Source organism: Lagopus muta, chromosome 3 (genome assembly GCF_023343835.1).
Source record: "Lagopus muta isolate bLagMut1 chromosome 3, bLagMut1 primary, whole genome shotgun sequence".
Lineage (NCBI taxonomy): Eukaryota > Metazoa > Chordata > Aves > Galliformes > Phasianidae > Lagopus > Lagopus muta.
This window is the reverse complement of record NC_064435.1, coordinates 50,270,558-50,290,232: the sequence shown is the minus strand read 5'-3', so window position 1 is coordinate 50,290,232 and position 19,675 is coordinate 50,270,558. Positions and strand designations below refer to the sequence as shown.

Below are 19,675 nucleotides of genomic sequence, written 5' to 3'. Positions count from 1 at the left end.
CGTGTCAAAGACTGTCGCTATTGTGATGATATTGCCTCCTCATTTTATCCATTAAGCTAATGCAATACAGAAAGCATGCATGTTACAACTAAAGCTTAGTTTATCCTTTAGTGTAGCACTTAGAAGGAGCTTACAGAGTAACTGTATTCTGCTCTGCCTTGCGTTGAGCACTCTGGGTACCTCAGCAGTATGGATGCTTCTGAGGAGACACACATCTGAGAGAAATCCCCGAGCCAGTAGGGATGGAAGAAGAATGCCTTCATTCAACTTGAAATACAGTTCATTTCCTCACTCTGTTCAGGGGTGTGAGCAATAGTAGAGTAAATAACCTTTTAAGGTACAAATAAATGTGCAAATAGAAACCTTAGTAGAGGAGATATCATACTTAACAAGTTCTGTTATACCTACTTGTACACTGAGTAAGCTACTCCTTTCTGCATCAGCCCATTTTTTCTTTTCATCTACTGTCCTTTGCAGTGTCCACTGTCAAACCTTTTCCAATGTCCAACCAGTGTTGCATTTCTAGCACATGAAGACTGTCAAGAATTAAAAAAAAATGTTTGAATAATACTATATGTTTAAAATTTTAACTTTTATTTGTTTGCTGATTTATTTTTCTGGCTTATCAGTGGCATACATAGTCTGCAACCACTATGCCAGACTAGAATCTCATTCAATTTTGAGAAAAGTGCATGTTCTGCCACAAAAAAAAAAAAGAAACAAAAAGAAAAAGAAAAAGAAAGCTGTATGGTACTGGCATTCCAACTTCAGTGCTTGTAACCTAGTTTTGTATTTGAAGAATAAGAACCAAACTGTGCCTCTTATTTACAGAAGGTTATGTTGCATGACGGATTGTGTTCTGATTTATGTCATGGCTTTATAGCTGCATAAAAGCCAATGAAAGGCTAAATATTGAAAATCCATTCTCTATAACAAATCACTCATTAAAGAGAAAGTCTGAATTATTTAACATGTATTTAGACAGTGGTATTATTGAAAGACTTCTTTATAGAAATGTAAAAACTGCTGATCTTTGACCAGCTGTCAGTATTTTCATATGTTAAATTTCAGTGTTAAAAGTTGGCTTTGCTTTTCAGGTTGTTTTGTCTCAAAATATTTTCTCTTAAAAATGCTGTGATAAATACAATAGGGATTTTTGTGTGTGTGTGTTTTTTAAACTTTTGGAGTTTAGATGACATATTACTAATAGCAATATACTTGAAACACATCTTCTTGGTAGTAATGTCTTATCTAATGGTGATAGAACCTTTTGGTGCTCTTACTGGATGAAATCAAGGAACAACAACATTGTTTGGGCACATTCCACTTGCCCATGTTATCTTATAGTAAGCCATTTCTGCAGCCTATTTAAAACAAAATGTGATGACATAACATCTAAAAACCCCTCTGAGACTTCAGTAATATTGAGACAGATGATGTTTCTGATTATAAAATAAAGAAGCATTACAATATGTCAAAATGGAATGCAATGAGTAATGTGTGAAAAGAGAAGTAAGATACAGGAATAATAATTTTGGTTTGTAGATACACTTATATGCATCAAGTACACACATGCACATTTCTAACCTGTGTGTTTGAGCACATACCAGCAAGAATTCAACAGTACTCTCTCATTTTCATATCAAAAATCTACCAAATATCAAGAGTCCCTGTTAGTCCTTCCACTTCTATTAATTACTTAAGGGCTTTTCTGGTGGAAGAGCAGGAGTTGTGTCTGAACAGTAGTTGTAGAAGAACATACCCAGATGTGAGTGGGCAAAGCATGCTTCTTTTTCCCATTAGTAACCAGTGATCAGACTGGTATAAGTGCAAAGGTGTAGGAAGCCAGCAGGTTGATCCAGCACCTTGAAAGATATGACTTTCAAGAAGGACAGAATGGGAGCAAGTAGGAATTAAGAGAAAAAGGGACTTAAGTTTGGTATGGTAGCACAAGAGGTGCTGAAATGTCAGAACACACAGATGCAGCATCTAGAGCTGGTATTAACTGAAGGAAGAGGGTGAAATATTGAAGTGGTGAGAAGAAACTGTTCACCAGGACTCTCCTATCTGTGCAAACATGGAAGGAAAGATGAAGGAAGAAGGTAATTATGGAAGAAGAAGATTGCTCAGTGAACTTGCTGTGTCGTAGTAGAGCTGAACTGAAATTAAAGGATGCCAGTTGGTAGTTCTGGTGGACTGGAGCAACAGGAATATCGCACAGGGGAAAAGAGGATATGAAGTGACTGCTGCAAAATCTGCTCTAGGCTTTGAAAAAGGCCTGTATTGGAAGCTGTGTTCCTTCAAGCTTTAAAAAGGCCTTGAGAGAAATGCTAAATGCTTCAAGTAGCATATATGATAATGAGGTTGGGAATGCCAGTTTACGTACTGACTATGAAGTAGGCTTTTATGATCCTGTTGTATCAATGCTTTTGTTCATTATTCCCCTGCAGTATTTTGCTGAAATGTCACCATAAACACAAGCATGACAACTCTGTTGGCTGTAGGAGGCTGTTTGGGATGCTTGACTCGCGAGCATCTGCAATTACTTAGAGTAGGCTACTTAATAGCCAAATTTTTCTGAGAACAGAAAATTGCATGAAAATTGTATTGATGGTACAAGAACATGAAGATGGTATATCTGTGTAACAGGAGCTGAATTGAAATGGCTTCCTTGCTCTGCACATCTCTTCAGAAAGATGCTGTTGCTGAACTGAGCTCACTAGGAAATTAGACTGGTAGATTAAACAGTGCTAGAGAAAACTCCTTGGCAGATTTCTTTTTATGGGGTTACACCTTTAAAGTAGTCCCTGTCATCACTGTGATCCAGGTCAACTAGCATCTCCTTTCCAAATTTTCAGGCACATTTAGCAGGAACGTTCCCAACAGGATTACCCTGTTTTGAAGGCTCTCACAGTTAAATAATGGGGGCACATGCATTCCAGTTAGATTGCTAGAGGATGGTCCTGGGGACATTTCATGATTTTTTTGTTGATGTAATCTGACTGGAATAGTCTAATAAGTTCCATTTGTTTTGTTTTTACGTAAACATGTGCTGCCACTCCTTTAAAATTAAGGGCAGCTTAAATGTATGGACGACTATATCAGTGATAATTCTAGGCTGTTTTTTTCATATGAGCAGGTGTCTGACTCATTAAGCCCTTGGTGCATGTATTCATTATAATGCACACAGATGGACGTGGTAGGTACCCAGCAATTAGGGTAATGCATAATTAAATGAAGCTGTGCTTAACTGTTGAGAGTATTCAGAGATAAAAGATAGTCAAAAGCAAGTCTTTAGTGTCCTATTTTTAAATTTTTATTTCCATAAAGTACATCAAAGTATTTTATTTAGGAGACCTGGTACCTTTTCTTAGGAAAACCAAACATTTAACATTTTAATAATAAAGTTGAGCATAATGCATATCTTAAAAATGCTGTGCTTGCGTTAACCTGTTTAGTCCTACAAAGCTGCTGTGAGAAAGGGCAGTATTTCTAGATGGAGGTATCAAAGCTGAGAAAGTCCAAAAGTCTTATAGGATTTAGAATAGGAATAGTGAAGTTAAAGCTGAGACCACTAGAAAAGTAACCTTATTTAGTTTGCTAATCCCAATTCAGAACTTCTTCCCCAGCTTTGCAGGCTGGAGGATGACAATATCTGTACAGAGTTCCAATGAAGGTGACTCAAGATGGTACGAGTGCAGCAGCAGGCATCTCTTCCCAGTCACAGCTTCAATGCAGAATTTTTATTTTTTTTAATTTTTTTTATTTTTTCGGGTTTTTTTTTGTTTGTTTTGCATGATTCAGTTTCAGAACCTGGTACATACAATAGTAGATTTTCCAGTATCTATGACTGGAGATGCAGCAAAAACTGAAGATCTATATTATTAAGACTGTACTTTGAATTGAGAGCCGAGGAATAGTGTGTATTCATGTAAATCTTAATCAAATAAACCTTCTGACAAGGTTAAACAAAACCTGATTTTTATTCTGGAAATAGATCATCTTCAAGAATTTTCACAGGTTCTTGTCATAGCATAAATTTCAGTCTTTGTGCTTGCCAAAAGACGGGTATCTTGTTTCAGGTTAAATTTGGCTAATATCCTCAAGGACATGCAGTCAGTACTAAGGAGAGTAGATTAACAAAGAGATAGATGGAGAGACATTTTTAAAGCTCCGTAATGATTTTTTTTCTGTGGGGTTTTGTATATCAGACAATCATGACAGCTCTGGAAAGAGCTAGTTCTCTCCAGAGCACATGCACCTTGTGCAATTTCTTCACCCATCACCCTTTGAGCTGCTTGCTCCTCCAAAGGCCTTGTGCATTCAGAGGGAGAAGGTGGACTGTGGTAATTTTATCTGGGGGTATACGCTGATTGCTACAAGCAGTGTGTGTGCAAATTTCTCCTGCTTAATGAGTCCTCTGCCTTTTTCTACTTTGGCAATGAAGAGAAGGTCATCAGTGGTGGGTCTATCCATCAGTGGACAGAGGAGATTGTTTGCAGTAGAAATAACAGAGCTTAAAAAAGGAAGAAGAGGTCAAGGGGTTATAAATGTCCCCAAGGCTGCCTGGGCCAAACCTGATCCTCAGAAACACCTTGAGACGTGTGCTGCAAATGTCTGGCTCTCGTGCTGTCATTCTGGCAGGCTGCAGGCAGAGGCAGGTGCTGACCAAAGCCATCTTCTGATGTTCACTCAGGAGTGGTTGTGACCTACTGGAAGGTATTCCATTTCCTGGGCCTGCGGCACCTCATGGACACTAAGGAAGAGGGAAAGATTTGCACTAAGTTGTACATAGGCAGGTGTCCTTCCTCTTGAAACAGCGTGGCTACAGAGATTGTAGATATATCTTAAAAAAGCAGAATTTGAGTCTCCTTCTTACAATACCAGGCCACATGCAGACACTTATGTACAGCAGCTAAATTTCTCCCATTTCAATTCCATCTGCAAAAAATATGAATTTCATTAAGTAATTTGTAGACATACAATATTCTCAATCCCAAAAACATTAATTTAAGGGCCTTGGTTTGGGTGGGATCTCCAGGCAAACCACATTTGTTTTATTTATAATTAGGAGACCATGCATTAAGATTTACCATGGCATTGTTGTCCATTGATTGCAACACACATCCTAGAAAGGTCTTAACTAAGAACTTAAGGATGCAGTTTCCTCATTGATGGGGATTTCTCTGAGAATCTCTTTTTTTCTCATGAGTGCCCTTTCTTTTCGGAACGTAGGCTGCAGAAGAAGGACCCTTCTGTTTATTAAGCACAGGCCTTCACTTTAATGTGCAACTGCATTGTATAATACCATGACCAAAATTTAATCAAACTGTGTCCTAACGTTGCTTCTCATGCAAATAGTATTGAGTGCAGTTGGAAGGGACTATAGGAATATAGGATGGATCAGAGCCTCAGCGTTTCCATGATTGTTTAACATAACAAAAGCTAGCAGGTCAAGCAAGCTAATGGAGAGCCACATGTTTAGAAGGAGAAGGCAGACAAAGCATAAAGCCTTCTAGGATACAGTGAGATTCTGTGCCATGTGGTGGAATATCTCTGGTTTGATGAGAACAAAGCACCCCTTATTTTTACAGAGGCTAAAACTGGTTTTAAAAGGGAATGAATACAATAAACACTTGTATTACATCAAGAATGACTCTCATAGGTGTAGGGGAGATTGTTTGAAAGTGTATCTTCAAAGTGAAACTTTACACTCCACTGGGAAATGGAGCAATTTTTTTCCTGACAAGCATTACCCTGAAAAGCCTGAAATAAGAGTTTCTGATGCAGATAGATTGCTCTTTGAAGAAATCCCTGAATGTACAGAGCAGTGAGAATGGAATTTGGAAAGCAAGGGGAGAGGGATTTTTCAGTTAATGTATGCATCTTATTTATCTCTGAATATTGCATGTTTAGAAATACAAACCAATTACCACTGAATGCCACTGATAATGTACGAAAAGGAGAGACATTTTGAAAGTGCCCTGCCTATTTCTATTAGTAAAAGAAAATATTTGCAGAGCCTGTATTGTAAAATTAGTGAGCTGCTATTGGATGAAAATGGCAGTGAACTTGAGAGGTTTTCCAGTCTACTGCTTTAGCTGTGTATTTGTCTGCCACAGGAATTATAAATTAGATTCTCCTTGGCAGTGAGTTCTGGCTTTTGCTATGTTGGAATGCCTACCTAGCACAGGCACCTCTGTGAAACACTGCACCATGCCCTTTCAAGAAAGGTTGGTGCTTATTAGCCTGGGCAAAGCATTTGCTTCTGGCTCTAAGCTGGCTTCCTACACAACAGGTAAGGCATATCTGTCTTCTGCTACATAAACATACATTGAGTGAAACTGAACAGAGTTAAAATATTTTAGAAAGCCATTTCATGCTGAGACCTACTTAGACCTATTTAGTTCATCTTAAGCTGTCTTCCCTCAATTCAGGATGTGTCATTTGCTGAGGTAAGCTAAAGTAATATGAAGTGGCTTTAAATCTGTACACACATGCATGCACTCAGTTTTGCAATGGTTTAACTGAAGTGTTTTTCAAATCAATTTAATTGATCAGGTACAGCCTATGTATCTTTCCAGGCAGTGAAATCCCGCTGCTTTGAGATTAACTGGACTTCCACCACAATAGTCAGGCTTATCTGCAGATAACCCTGTTAGAATCTGTAGAATATTTATGCTGTGCCAGTGCTGAAAGTGCCATATAGAAAAAGTGAGTTATAGACACAGAAGCTTATCAGGAGGCAGGATCTGGATTAACATTATCAATCATCAGCTTGTGTCTTAAGAGTAATTATAACTGGTAATTTCCAAACTCATAACACCAATGAACTCCCCTGAGCCCTGCTTCCCTATGAATGTCTGAAAAAAATAGTCCACACTCCAAGAAAAGAATAAAGCCCCTAAACCTCATGTAAATAACAATGAAAATAATAGCATCAAACTTCACTGGGAAAAAAAAAAATGCATTGAACTATACCATATGGCAGTAAATCATTGGTCTGGATATAGATAAACCACAGGGCAAGAATAAAATATTCATAGCAATTAGTGGTATAGGCAGAATAGAACCCCCTCTTTGCACTTGCCGTTGTTATGGTGATTTCTTCTCCCAGCACTCACTCTTCTCCCCCCCGATGCCATTGGCTCTCTCCATGGCTTTCCATCTGGCTCTTGCTTTCTTGTTTATCCCAATGAAATTAGCTCGACTGCTCATTTGTCACCTTGGAGGTGTAGTAGCTGTGAACATGTGCGGTGCAAGAGAGCAGGACAGGCAGATGGTGCTTGAGAATAGATAAACAGACAGATGCATTAAAGAGACAGCAAAATGGTTGGTATGAAATAGTGTCTGGAAGATGATGAATTGGGTTTGAGTGTGATGAGACATGGCCACCTAACATATGCAAAGAGTAGTGTTTTCTGATGCTTGTTTTCTTTTAGGCTGTGGGCACACACTAGGGGTTGCTGGAGCTCATGGATCAGAAAATCAAAGTTACCAAATTTCAGATAGTATGCTGAGACTTCATGTGGATTGCTGGAAAATGTGATATTTTCCTGGCTGCTTTTCCTTCAGAAAATGAAAAGTACAGATCCACAAATCAGCACCAATCACTTTGTTATGAATGCTTGCTGTTTGTTGTAGAAATAGCTTGACTCAGTGCACCATTTCTGAGGTCTGTGGTACCTTATTTTTGTGCATCAGAAAAATGATAGTTTCATTACACCCACATTTCTGCATCCAATGCACTGCTGATCGGAACTCACGTCAGAATGATTGTGATCAAAAATCTATTGTCCAGAAAGGAACAGTGAGATTTATCCTAGAAAACCACCGAGGAATTAAAGCCACAGGTAGAGGAACAGCATAGATGGAGATAGCAGATATGAGTAGAGAAAGAAGAGCGACCATATCTAATAACGTGACCTGTTTGGCCAAAAACAATCTTTTGGCCAAATCAGATTTTTAATACTAATGAACATGACATGCATACGTGTATGGCACAAGAAAAGTACCTATTGAGAAAGGACACACCGAATCACACCGAATCACACCAAATCAATCACACCTGGTTGGAAACGACCTGCAAGATCATCTAGTCCAACCACCCTCCCATTCCTATTGGTACCACAAACCACATCTCGTAGCTCCTCATCCAGACGCCTCTTGAACACTGCCAGGGATGGCGACTCCACCACCTCCCTGGGCAGCCATTCCAGTGCCCTGACCACCCTCTGAGAGAAAAAGTTTCTCCTAGTGTCCAACCTAAACCTCCTCTGGTACAACTTCTGGCCATTTCCTCGGGTCCTACTATTTGCCTGGGAGAAGAGGCCAGACCCTTTTGCACCACAACCTCCCTTCAGGAAGTTGTAGAGTGCAGCGAGGTCTCCCCTGAGCCTCCTCTTCTCCAGACTGAACAATCCCAGCTCCCTCAGCCGCTCCTCATAAGACTTGTGCTCCAGACCCCTCACCAGTTTCATTGCCCTTCTCTGGACACGCTCCAGGGCCTCAATGTCTTTCTTGTAGTAAGGGGCCCAAAACCCAGGCAAAAGCAGGGGATTATTTTTTTTCAGAAATTAACATCACGTTAGTCTTAGTTACTGAAGCCAAATTCCTGTTTCCTTAAACCCGAATGGGGAAGAATTGGATACTAATGTCCAATAGTTAACAAACTTTACTCCAAAAAAATGTCAAAGCAAGATTGCCAAGTTGCAGCTGTCTAGACTCATGCACAAGCGGTCACACATACACACACACAGACTGGATTAATGAAAAGGCAACTGTTTAAAGAGGCCAGCAGTGGCACTTCCAGCCCCTGTGCACTGTTGGGAGAGGGGGATGGGCTGGAGCTGGAAGGTAGATAGAGAGGAAGAGCAAGCCCAAACCTGTGCACCTCATAATGGAGCAAAACAAGGATGTGGATGAGGAGAAGAAGGGATAATTTTCAATATCTATTAAAAAAACCTTCCAGTTTTCCATGAACTAGACCTATAAGAAGCAGTGATTATATTTGGTGCCATTTGTTGAACTGACTTTCCATTGCCCCATCCACTCTTGCAAACGTAAACTATCAGTTTTAAACTTCAATTATCAGTTATTTAATGTATTCCATTCTCAGCTGGTCACCCCAAAGGGTTATTTGTGCACAGATGAGTTTTCAAACAGCAGCTGGAATAGCTGAAGCAAAACCTGGAGCTACCTTGAAGCCTGATTCTCCCAAAACCAAAATGCATTTCACAAAAATGAAAGCATACCTTGTTAGAGTCAGCAGCTGGCCATGAAGATAAAACTTACCCATATTTTTTATTAAAACAAGTTTTCTGCTCGTGCAGAGTGCCATAGTTCTAAGTGCTGTAAGAGCACCAAAAAGTTTGAGAGTCTTGGAAGTTACTGGGAAGCTCCAGATTGCACCCAGTGCCAGATGTGCTTCTTTCTCCATGGCTAACACAGATCTCTGCACGGGGACAGGCTCCATGCAAGTTTTCAGCCAATCTGGAACCATGGGCCTGAAAGTGAGGATGTTCCAGACTTGGTTTTGTTTAGCTCCTTAATGCTGCCAGAGCTGCAGGCTTTCCTTCCACGGAGCCAGCAGCGCTAAGCCATCTTCCACAATGTTCAGTGTGCATTTCAGATCAGGGAACACTGGAAGAATTGTCTGGTGAATACCTTCATTTAATCTTCATTTGTCATCACAGGGATAAGCACACTGCTTCTCTGAACTCTCCACAGCGCACAAAGCGTAGGCTTAGGATTCCTGAAGTGTCTCTTCATTCCCTTCCACTGACTTCTTTGTCTTTGTTTTGAGTTTCAGGGAAGCAAGATGGATCTGTCCATATTTGAGCCATACTGGTTCTTCTTTCCTTGAAGCAAAATATCTCTCTAACGCAAATAATAGATGTATGTGGGGAATTAGAGTTGATGTAAGGCTAATCTATTGTCTCAGAAACAGTACCTTGATATATTGTGTACCTTGAGCCCCAGATGAATTATTTTTGTCCTTGGATTAGTTTTGAATTATGTACATTTCTATCAGATCTCACTTGAAGATGAAACACGTGAACACATTCAACACACTTGACACACCTCAGTCAGCCAGGCCCCAGACATCTCACTGCTACACCAGGAGCTCCCAGTGAAGGGCAAAGCTCAGCCACATTCCTTGACGTGATGGATCAGACACTGCTCTCCCCACCTCAGCTCTGTGCTTGGACAAATAAGCTTGAAAGCTTCTGCTTCTGTGAGATGCACCCTTTTACACTGTATCTAGCGTTATACGAGATGAATTCTCCTAGCTCTGTCTAGTTTCGCTGAGAAATTCTGTTTATGCCAAACATTTGAGGACATAAGTTAAGAGCTGCTGGGCTACCTACTTAATTCTGCTTCAGCTGACAGACATATCAGCAGAACCATACCTCTGAGCAGCTTAGAAAGGTAAGTTTAAGATTTAGAGACTACAGCTGAACTGTTTGGAGACACTGTGTTGAAGTGATGGGAGGCTGTATAACCGGTGAATGTAGAGCTCTTATAGTTACGAAATATACCAGAGAGTTTGGCTAAGCAGCTATTACACCAAAAGATAACAAATAGAATGCTTACCCATATCCTGGACTTGTCATAAAACTCCAGAGGAGGGATTTCCAGAAGAAACCCTTCACTGGTGGCAGTCAGCTCTTAAATGGATCTAGGAGAGGTGCAGCCAGGTTCCACCCCTTCGGCAGCACAGCTGAATTGCCTTCACCTGTGCTCCCATGGCTGACTCATGGCTCACTCAGGTGATCAATCAGAGGTTCAGGATGTGATTCAGCAGTTCCCATACAGAGGCCAACAGGCTTCAGATATCTAGTGCACAAAAGGGAAAAAAAAAGGTAACTTGGTACATTAAATCCAAAGTTTGTTTTAAAATAAAAACATGGTCAATTTCTCTTGAAATTTCAGTTTGTCCCTTTCTATAAAGGGAGTGGCATACTGATAACATTTTCATACATAATATGATTTCCTCTGTAAAACATACTTAAGAATTAGGAAATGGAGAGGAGAACGCTGTATACTAAAGGGATTTGCATAGATCATAGCTTTATTAGTGGGTTTACTGGTTCACAAATAGCAAATAAGATTCCCTAGCACTCAGGCAATGAGAAGCACCCGCTGGTGGAGCTACAATAGTATCATTATGTTGATGCATTTCATTCTCAAAATGAAATGATGGGCTTTTAGCTTTAGGGTCATTTTTTTCTAAGGAATTTGAAGGACATATTAAATGGGATGGAGAAAGGAAAGAAACGGTCAGGAAGAACACACCCTCCAGCACAGTTTTCTTCAGGGCTGAACATGAAATCCAGGGTTTCCAATATTGCTTCAGATCTTGCAGGACAAATAGATTTCATTTTTATAATGAAATTCCGTATTTCTAGATAAGTATGTATTTCATGTTAATGCTCTTGGCTATGACCAACAGCCAGAGCACACAAAAGAGATTTCAGTAAGAATTTTTTAATTAACCTGTCTGAACAAATGATAAAACATATGCTGGGGGGCTGTCCTGCTACTCTTCTATGCTCACTGATACGTGGCAGATTGATCTGTACTTCAAAGTGCTGTGAAACTCAACGGCATCTGAAAAAATATTCATTTCAAAATCCTGACTTTCCTGAGGTACAAGCTCATTCTCATACTGGTATGTTACTTCTTTGTAAATTACATGCCAAGCTGAATTTGTTCTATGAGTGTGAAAACCAGGAGGATGTGTCATTAGGCCCTGTGGAGAGCAGTGTACTGAGGATGGCAAAGGCATGGGAGCAGCCTAGTATCAACTGTCAGGCCCAAGGGTTGTAGTTGCATCCTCTTATCATCTATGATTTATGTATCTTCTTAGCCCTTTCATCTTCTGAAGAGAGAACTGACAACATCTGGCAAGTGCTGAAGAGTACTCGGGAGCATGGATACTGTCACACTGAATAAGGTAGTTTGTCTGTTCGTGACCAGCCATTCTCTCTGCAACGCATGCATCTGTTCTCTGAACGCATGCCATACCACATGCATCAGGAGTTGGAAATCTTCTATAAGGTCTCCGTGGGATCTGAGTGTAATTGTGAAATCTCTACTAGCATAGATGAGTAGTGACTGACTCGTGTGAATCACTGCAGTTACTGCAGCTGTTCACCATTACGAGTAACAGCTTCCCAGTTTGACATTTTTTAGCTTATCACTGCTTGTTTTTCTTGCAGTATGTTAAATCTTCCAGGTGAATTTGTTACCTGGGTAATGTTATGACAGTTCTTCATGGAATATACCAGAATGGACAAAAAAAACAATATGGAAGTATAAGAATATTTTTTGTTTGATCAAGGGCTTACAGCAGCAGTTCCTTTTAGCACTGTCATGTCATTTGAAAGATAGGAATATTGTGCTAAATTAGAGGTTACTTAGTCACAGCCTTTACGTCTGCAGAAGATGATTTTAATATGATTGCTCTTTTTAATGAGTAGGTGTGATGCTATAGCCTGAAGGTATGGCAAGATTTAAATGATGGCAATTAGTCCAGGAGAGAAAAATCAAACTAGGAGAATATGAGGTGGGAGGTTTCATTTCACAGAATCCCAGAATTGCAGCATGGCTTGTGTCTATCTGACCTACCCTCTGCTCTAGCAGGGCCACCCAGAGCAGGGTACCCAGGCCCATGTACTGGTAGCTTCTGAAGGTCTCCAAGGAGGAGACACCACAGCCTCTCTATTCTGCTGTGCCAAGGCCTTTTTCCTGCATAGAGAGTGAAAAGATAAAATGAGACCAAGGACTGTCTAGTCTGAAATTTGTGTGTGGAGTATCCTCATCTTTAGCCTTTTCACTATTTCTATTCAGTGTGCCATGGTTTGAAGAGCTGCATTTTATGCCTTTTTTTCATCCAGTCAGCAGAGCTGGAATGAACTTGGTGCCAACTAAGTGACAACTGATATCTGTGATTCTATGAGTGACCAAACTGGATCCTTACCAAAATTCTTACTTTGACCCTGTTCATGGTAGATTGCCATAATGTAGTCCTAGAAACATATATGAAGCCTGTAGTAGTATTTTTGCATCTGCTGATTTATTAGAACAAAGGATGGGTCACACACTTTGTGGTCTTGGAGAGGAGTAAGTCTTACCAGCATAGCAGAAGCACGTGCTTACTGGTTACCATCTAACTTTCCATTGATAGCTTTTAGGTATAACAACCTATTAGGCACTTTTTCCATCTAGCTCTTCCAGGGAGTACTCTCTCCTAGAGCAGTTCCACCAAGGCAAACTACCTAGAGTACTTAATTGTTCTAATAAAAGGCGTACCTTTCTTTCAAACTCTTACATTCCACTAAGTTTTGATATTTCACATTACCAGGCATGACAATTACTTTGCACTTTCCTACGGTTGGAGAGTAAAACAGGTCAATTTGAGAGTAGTCTGGAACACGGAGTAGGTAACAATACCGTGAGACAACAACAGTCTCATTAACTGCATGTGTGCCCTTCAGCAAGAGAAAAGGTTTTTAAAACACTCATAAAAGACAAATCCGAAAACTCAAAAATGCTTTGGATGCCTACAACTGCAGTCTGATGACTCAATATTAACAAATAGTTCATGGTGAAATCAGGTCGACTCACTTTGTCTTTTTGTTAAATAAATTTTCCTTTTCAGTGTATCTACACTGAAAAATTCTGCTTAAATGGGATGATTCAAATGAAAAATATGTACTCTGTTCCATTCTATTGCTTACATATTATTGTTGCTGTGTCTTTACTAGGTGAATCACTGGCATTTATGAGATTTGGATTAAGCATAGTTTAGAATTCATAATTATAAGCCTGCTCTGTTAATGATTACCAGTTTAATTCTGGAGAGTAGTCAGACACTGTTCAAATACTTGTGCCAAGATTTATAATATATTAAGATTTTGTACAAAAGAACTCTCACTTCTTTACCTAGATGTACTAAATAAATGGAAAGGCAAAATAAATCCTAATAACCGAGAGCCTTAAAGAAATGCAAAATTGGATTAGAGGTGTTCTCCTGGAAAAAATTCCTTACAGGACAGTTATGCCTTCAAAGTAAGTTTGTTTGTCCCTCTGAAAGAGTATCTGAACTATATCACCTCACTTCTCAACTGCTGTAGAGATAATAGAAGTGAAATAGCTTTTGGGAATCTTAGGCAAAAGTACGCATTAGTTTAGTCTAACATGTTTCTAAATAAGAAAGGTGGAGCTGTCTGCAGGCCAGTCCAAAATGTGGTAAACATGTCACCTGGAATGAAAGAAGAATGAAACTCACCCTGAGTCACCCAGGCTGCCAACCTCACGCTAAAAGGGAAAGAGAAAGACCTTACCATGTTTCATGGGGTGTGTGGGGGGGGAAGAACTGCACTGAGAAATCAGCAATGATTAACAAACATTATTTAAACACAGGGTAGGAAAATGAGCAGCTTTCCAAATAACTCCCTTTACTACAATAGCCAAGTGGAAAGCAAGCCAACTCCTTTAATTAGGATATGATATCTTGTTCGCTTGTTACCTCATCAGCCAGCTGCAACTTATCATAACCTTGTTGATGAGCTCCCAAAGTAGAGCATATTTTATATGAGGCTGATGCAGTACTTACTACTACGGTGCTCTATAACCAACATTGTTAACACTAGTACTGCCACTAATCCCAACAAAAGTTTTGTATTGGAGACAATATTACCCCCAGGAAAACACATGTACATACAGAGCTAACAAATAAGCCTGGTTATATATTAACTTAATAATAAATCCTAACGCAGTTGGAATCCAGAAGAAAATGTATTTTCTTTCATCTCATGTTGCATATGGGGGAATGGTCAGATGACATGGAGAAAACCTTATGCAAGGTCAGGCTTACCCACGTAGCTAACGTTGAGAAAAGTATAACAAAAACCACAGTAAGAGTGCCTTCTGGAATCAAAATTTTGTGTACATTGCAGAGAGGTGCACTTCCCTTGCCTTTGAGACATGTTATACATTATTTATTGCCCATGAATAATTTGCTGGAACAGTCCCTGTGCACCTTCTGTTATACAGGCAGCACTGATGCCGAGAACATTTCATCACGTAATGTTCACCTCATGGATGTTTCTGGAAATAAGTAGGTACTTCAGTCTGTTACAGAGCTGCGGTTTTTTCCTTCCTCTCAACAGAGCAAAATGGATAGAACCTTAAATGAGGTTTAATTGAAGATAAATATAGCTGCACACAAATTTCCTGGTCTTTTGAGATGATCTCTTTGCTCTGTGTGTCAGTTTAGGATTCTTGCTTCCTCTTTTCTTCTCTCCATTTTCAAAGAGATTTAGTTTTCATGATTGCATGTGGGCAGTTTGGTGCAGTGAATCACTCTTGCATTCCTGGTAAATTTGTAAAGAGTATTTGTCTTCATTCTGCAGGAAATAGGAAGATCAAATAAACGTTTCTTCAGCTCTTCACAGCTCAAGGTACTTCCTTCCAGGGTTGGTTTCATCTTTTCTCCCTTTCTTTCCTTCTGTTTCACCACTCAAGAACTTGAAATACTCAGAACCTCAAAGCCCACCCAGTCCCACCCCGTGCCATGGGCACGGCTGCCCTACAGCAGCTCAGCTGCCCAGGGCCCCATCCAACCTGGCCTTGAGTGCCTGCAGGGATGGGCCACCACAGCTTCACTGGGAAGCTGTGACAGCGCCTCACTGCCCTCTGATTGAAAAATCTCTTTTATTTTAAAGCCATTCTCCTTGTCCTGTCACTGTCACACAGTGTAAAAAGTTGGCCTCCCTCCTGTTTATAAGCTCCCTTTAAGTACAGGAGTACCATTCAATCTTCCTGATCAAATATTGGTTTTGGGTGCAAGAATGATGACTAACTTGGGAAAACAAGTCAACTACATAGCACCTTTTGGAGACAGACATCTGCCTAACACATGGGCTTAGGTTTGAACATCATATTTTGAAGTCCATGCAATAACATTAAGAATTGACTTGACTATATGACATTTCATATCCGATTTCAGTTGACCCAAAGCAAATAATCTGATCTCTACTAATGATGTTGCTCTGAAATCCAAGTGTTGTTTGGTTTTTCTGTTGTGGATTTTTGTTTTGTTTTTGTTTTTATATCAACATCAATATTTGATGTTGAATATTGTAAGTATTTAAGCTCTCAAGAGCGAATTAGGAGAATACTAAGAAAACATGTTAGAGCAATAATGCACCAAGAGCTACTATGTGGGTAGTATCCATAATAAGTAAGATCAACAATATATTTTACAACAGAAAGAGAACAGAACCAAAGTAGGCAAGTATTTGCCCCTCAAGATAATGTTCCTAAGCCATCCTTCTTTTTTTTTTTTCTGGGAACCTTCTCAGTGATGGGGGTGAACAAAAGAAGAAAAATATCAAATAATTTGCAGAGTAAGCATCATGCAATAAAGCAAAATATTCCTCTAAGGGATAACCTCCCCTCTTTTATTTAAAAACACCTGTTTCTCTGCTTCTGAACTTTTACCTTGTGTTGGAGGAGAAATGCCTTCCAAGAATAGTGCCTGAAGTCAAGCATCACAGTAACAAAAACTGCCAAGCACAAGGCACGATATACTGATACTATGTGTTTGATGTGAGAGGCTGGCTACAAGTTCTGCAAAGAAAACTTTCCCCCTGAAATATGGAAGCATTCCTAGTCTGACTTCATGCAGAAAGACTTGTGAAGTCTTCAGCTTTGTTCTTGTACTTAAGGCAAGAGGTAGAAGGGAAGAAACAGCATCTCTTTTCCCAAGACATGGCCCTTGCCCACTCTTGACCCAAAGCATGTCTTAAAAATTGCAGCAAGCCATTCTAAGAGTCTGTTAAAAGCTACCTTCAAAGAGAGCCAATATCCTTTGTAATAAGGTGGCCCAGATGTTTAGCATCTGATGGACAAATTTGCCTTTCATTCTCACAGGAGCTGATGTTTGGGGTTCAGCCTCTCACCAACCTTTGTAGATAACTTTTAGAAGTGCTTCAGAAAGGAAAATGTTGACATTCTGTATTTCTGCATGAAAATGTGAACTACCTCTACTGTCTGCTACTTCCAAGAATAGCTACAATGCCTGCTCCTTCGTACAAGTACCTTTTGTCTAAAATTACATGCATCCATGACCTTCTGTTCACACCTGTCATCCTTGTCTATGCCCTTAGATGTCAGTTGCTTGCTTCTGGCTGGGCATACCGTAACCTGCTTCAGGAAGACATTGCTCCATTAGTCCATGGAGTTTCTTTATCATTCACATCTTCCCTCACTCCAAACATCATGTGCAAACCAAACAAAACTTATTTTAACAAGACTCAGAGACAAGGTTACAAGTAACGTAGGAGTTTAACATAAGCCAAGCCTATCCACAGTGAAAGTTCTTTCTATTTGCCTTGACAAGTCACACCCAGAGACCCTGAAGCATCTTTTAGCTTTGTGTAGCCAAGGTGTTGAGGTCATTAAAGTGTTTTTCTTGTGTTGCTACTCAGTGCAGCTGGAGCTACTAAAACACATTGTTTTAGTAGATAGCAGTTGTACATATGTTCTGTACAGCTCACAATCTCAGTCTGTCTCACTGGCTTTCTATAGACCACACAAGATGTTATTAACTTGAGAATGGGTTGTGCTACTTTTCTGTGTTACAAGTTTATTAATGCCAACAGAAATGAGGTCTCTTCTTACCTTTGTTTATGATAACTCAGACACTACAAATTAGTTTAAGACAGAAAGAGAGAAACTGAAACTGCTGAAGGACTGAAGCATGACTGCAATTACATAAATCAGCACAATCAATGTGTAAACAAGCATGCAGTCTAACAAGGCTTCTTTTCTAAAGATTTGGAATGAACTCATTTAGCATCTAGTGTCTGACAAATGTTTATAGAACTTATGTTGTATACTGAGGATTTGAAACAAAGCCTAAAGAAAATAGCTACACAATAAACAATTTATTTTTATAATGGTGCTGGTGCTTATTTTTATGAGAGCATATGGTGAATGTTTAGAAGACAAATCTATGCAATACTATTTCACCTCCAATATGCACATTTTCCAGTGAGTGGCTCAAGGCCAAACAGAATAATATCCCTTGTGGGGTCTCTCAATTGATTCAAGACAACAAATTTAATGTGAGCTGCCAGTCATTCAGTGGATTCTATAAGTTGAGCACTTTCCCAGATGTTAACCTCCATGGGACTAAGCACTCCCCTCTCTCTGGTTCATGGGGGGAGAGCTCCTGTGATACCTAGATGTATTATTTCTGATATTATGCTTATTTACAGTTGGGATATTCTCAGAGCACAGAGCCTCTGTGACATCTCTGTACTTAAGAAATCCCTTAAAACAGTGCTTTTGCTCTTATCAAGAGTTAACAAAAATCAAAGCCTGTTTGTCTGTAATGGCATTTTCCACCATAATTCTGCCTTATTCCTTTTTGAAACCAGAATCCTGTAACAGGATCAGGATGAGTGGGTGCCCATGAAAACCCTTCCTTGGCAAAGCTAACTGAAGAAACAGGATTGCTCTACCACTGTTTAAAACGTTTGGAACTTCAACTGGTCTTCAAAGCATTTTTCTTGACTATCCTTGACTACAGGGAACACTTTGAACCTTCCTTCCTTCCTTCCTTCCTTCCTTCCTTCCTTCCTTCCTTCCTTCCTTCCTTCCTTCCTTCCTTCCTTCCTTCCTTCCTTCCTTCCTTCCTTCCTTCCTTCCTTCCTTCCTTCCTTCCTTCCTTCCTTCCTTCCTTCCTTCCTTCCTTCCTTCCTTCCTTCCTTCCTTCCTTCCTTCCTTCCTTCCTTCCTTCTTCCTTCCTTCTTCTTTCTTTCTTTCTTTCTTTCTTTCTTTCTTTCTTTCTTTCTTTCTTTCTTTCTTTCTTTCTTTCTTTCTTTCTTTCTTTCTTTCTTTCTTTCTTTCTTTCTTTCTTTCTTTCTTTCTTTCTTTCTTTCTTTCTTTCTTTCTTTCTTTCTTTCTTTCTTTCTTTCTTTCTTTCTTTCTTTCTTTCTTTTCCAATGCAAGCCCCTTCTCCCCCGACAGAGTGTCTTTCATGCCCAAGGCACCATATTTTTTGGGCTAATGGCCCAACTATAGAAAAGCATTTGTTGTCACATTGAATTATCACAAATTTAGTATAACATAGCTGAAATAATGCAAGACTGATAGATATTTAACAGTCTAGGAGGCAGTTCCTGGAACAAAAATCCCTGCAAATCAGATACAGATTTCCTTTGATTCTAAAATACCTCTCACCAAAACTTAACCTTTTAATCATGATGAAAATGGGGAAGATTTGTCCCTCTGGCTATGTTTGGAAATTGAATGGAAGGGAACAGAGCTTTAGATAAACCCTGTTCTCTGCATTGCAAGTCCTGCAGATGTGGCTGACTGTGCCCCATTCTGTGCTGCTTTCTTTCCCCCACTGCTCAAGAAGCACAGAGTTCGTACTGAATTGAAGTGCCTGGACTGAAATCTCTTCCTGAGTCAATTCAGTGGAATGAGCAAAAACATTCTACAAAGAATTTTGCCCATGGGCTTTTTGCATGGATGTAAATGCTTTCAGGAGCTGCCAGGAGAATCAAGCCTTGCAATATACTCTTTTGCCAAAGTTTTAAGATCAGGAAGAATGTCTGGAATGATCCAGAGTCTTAGGGTAAATCTGACAGGT

General features: G+C 39.7%; 1 long non-coding RNA gene across 1 annotated transcript; it reads right to left on the bottom strand.

Annotated features, from left to right (window-relative positions):
* Positions 1 to 3,370: 3,370 nt before the first annotated feature.
* Positions 3,371 to 10,697, bottom strand: LOC125690358 (uncharacterized). The gene is made up of 3 exons (XR_007375636.1): positions 10,597 to 10,697; positions 9,295 to 9,879; positions 3,371 to 4,941 (listed from the first exon to the last, which is right to left on the bottom strand). It is a non-coding gene; the product is annotated as an uncharacterized LOC125690358 (long non-coding RNA).
* Positions 10,698 to 19,675: the final 8,978 nt, after the last annotated feature.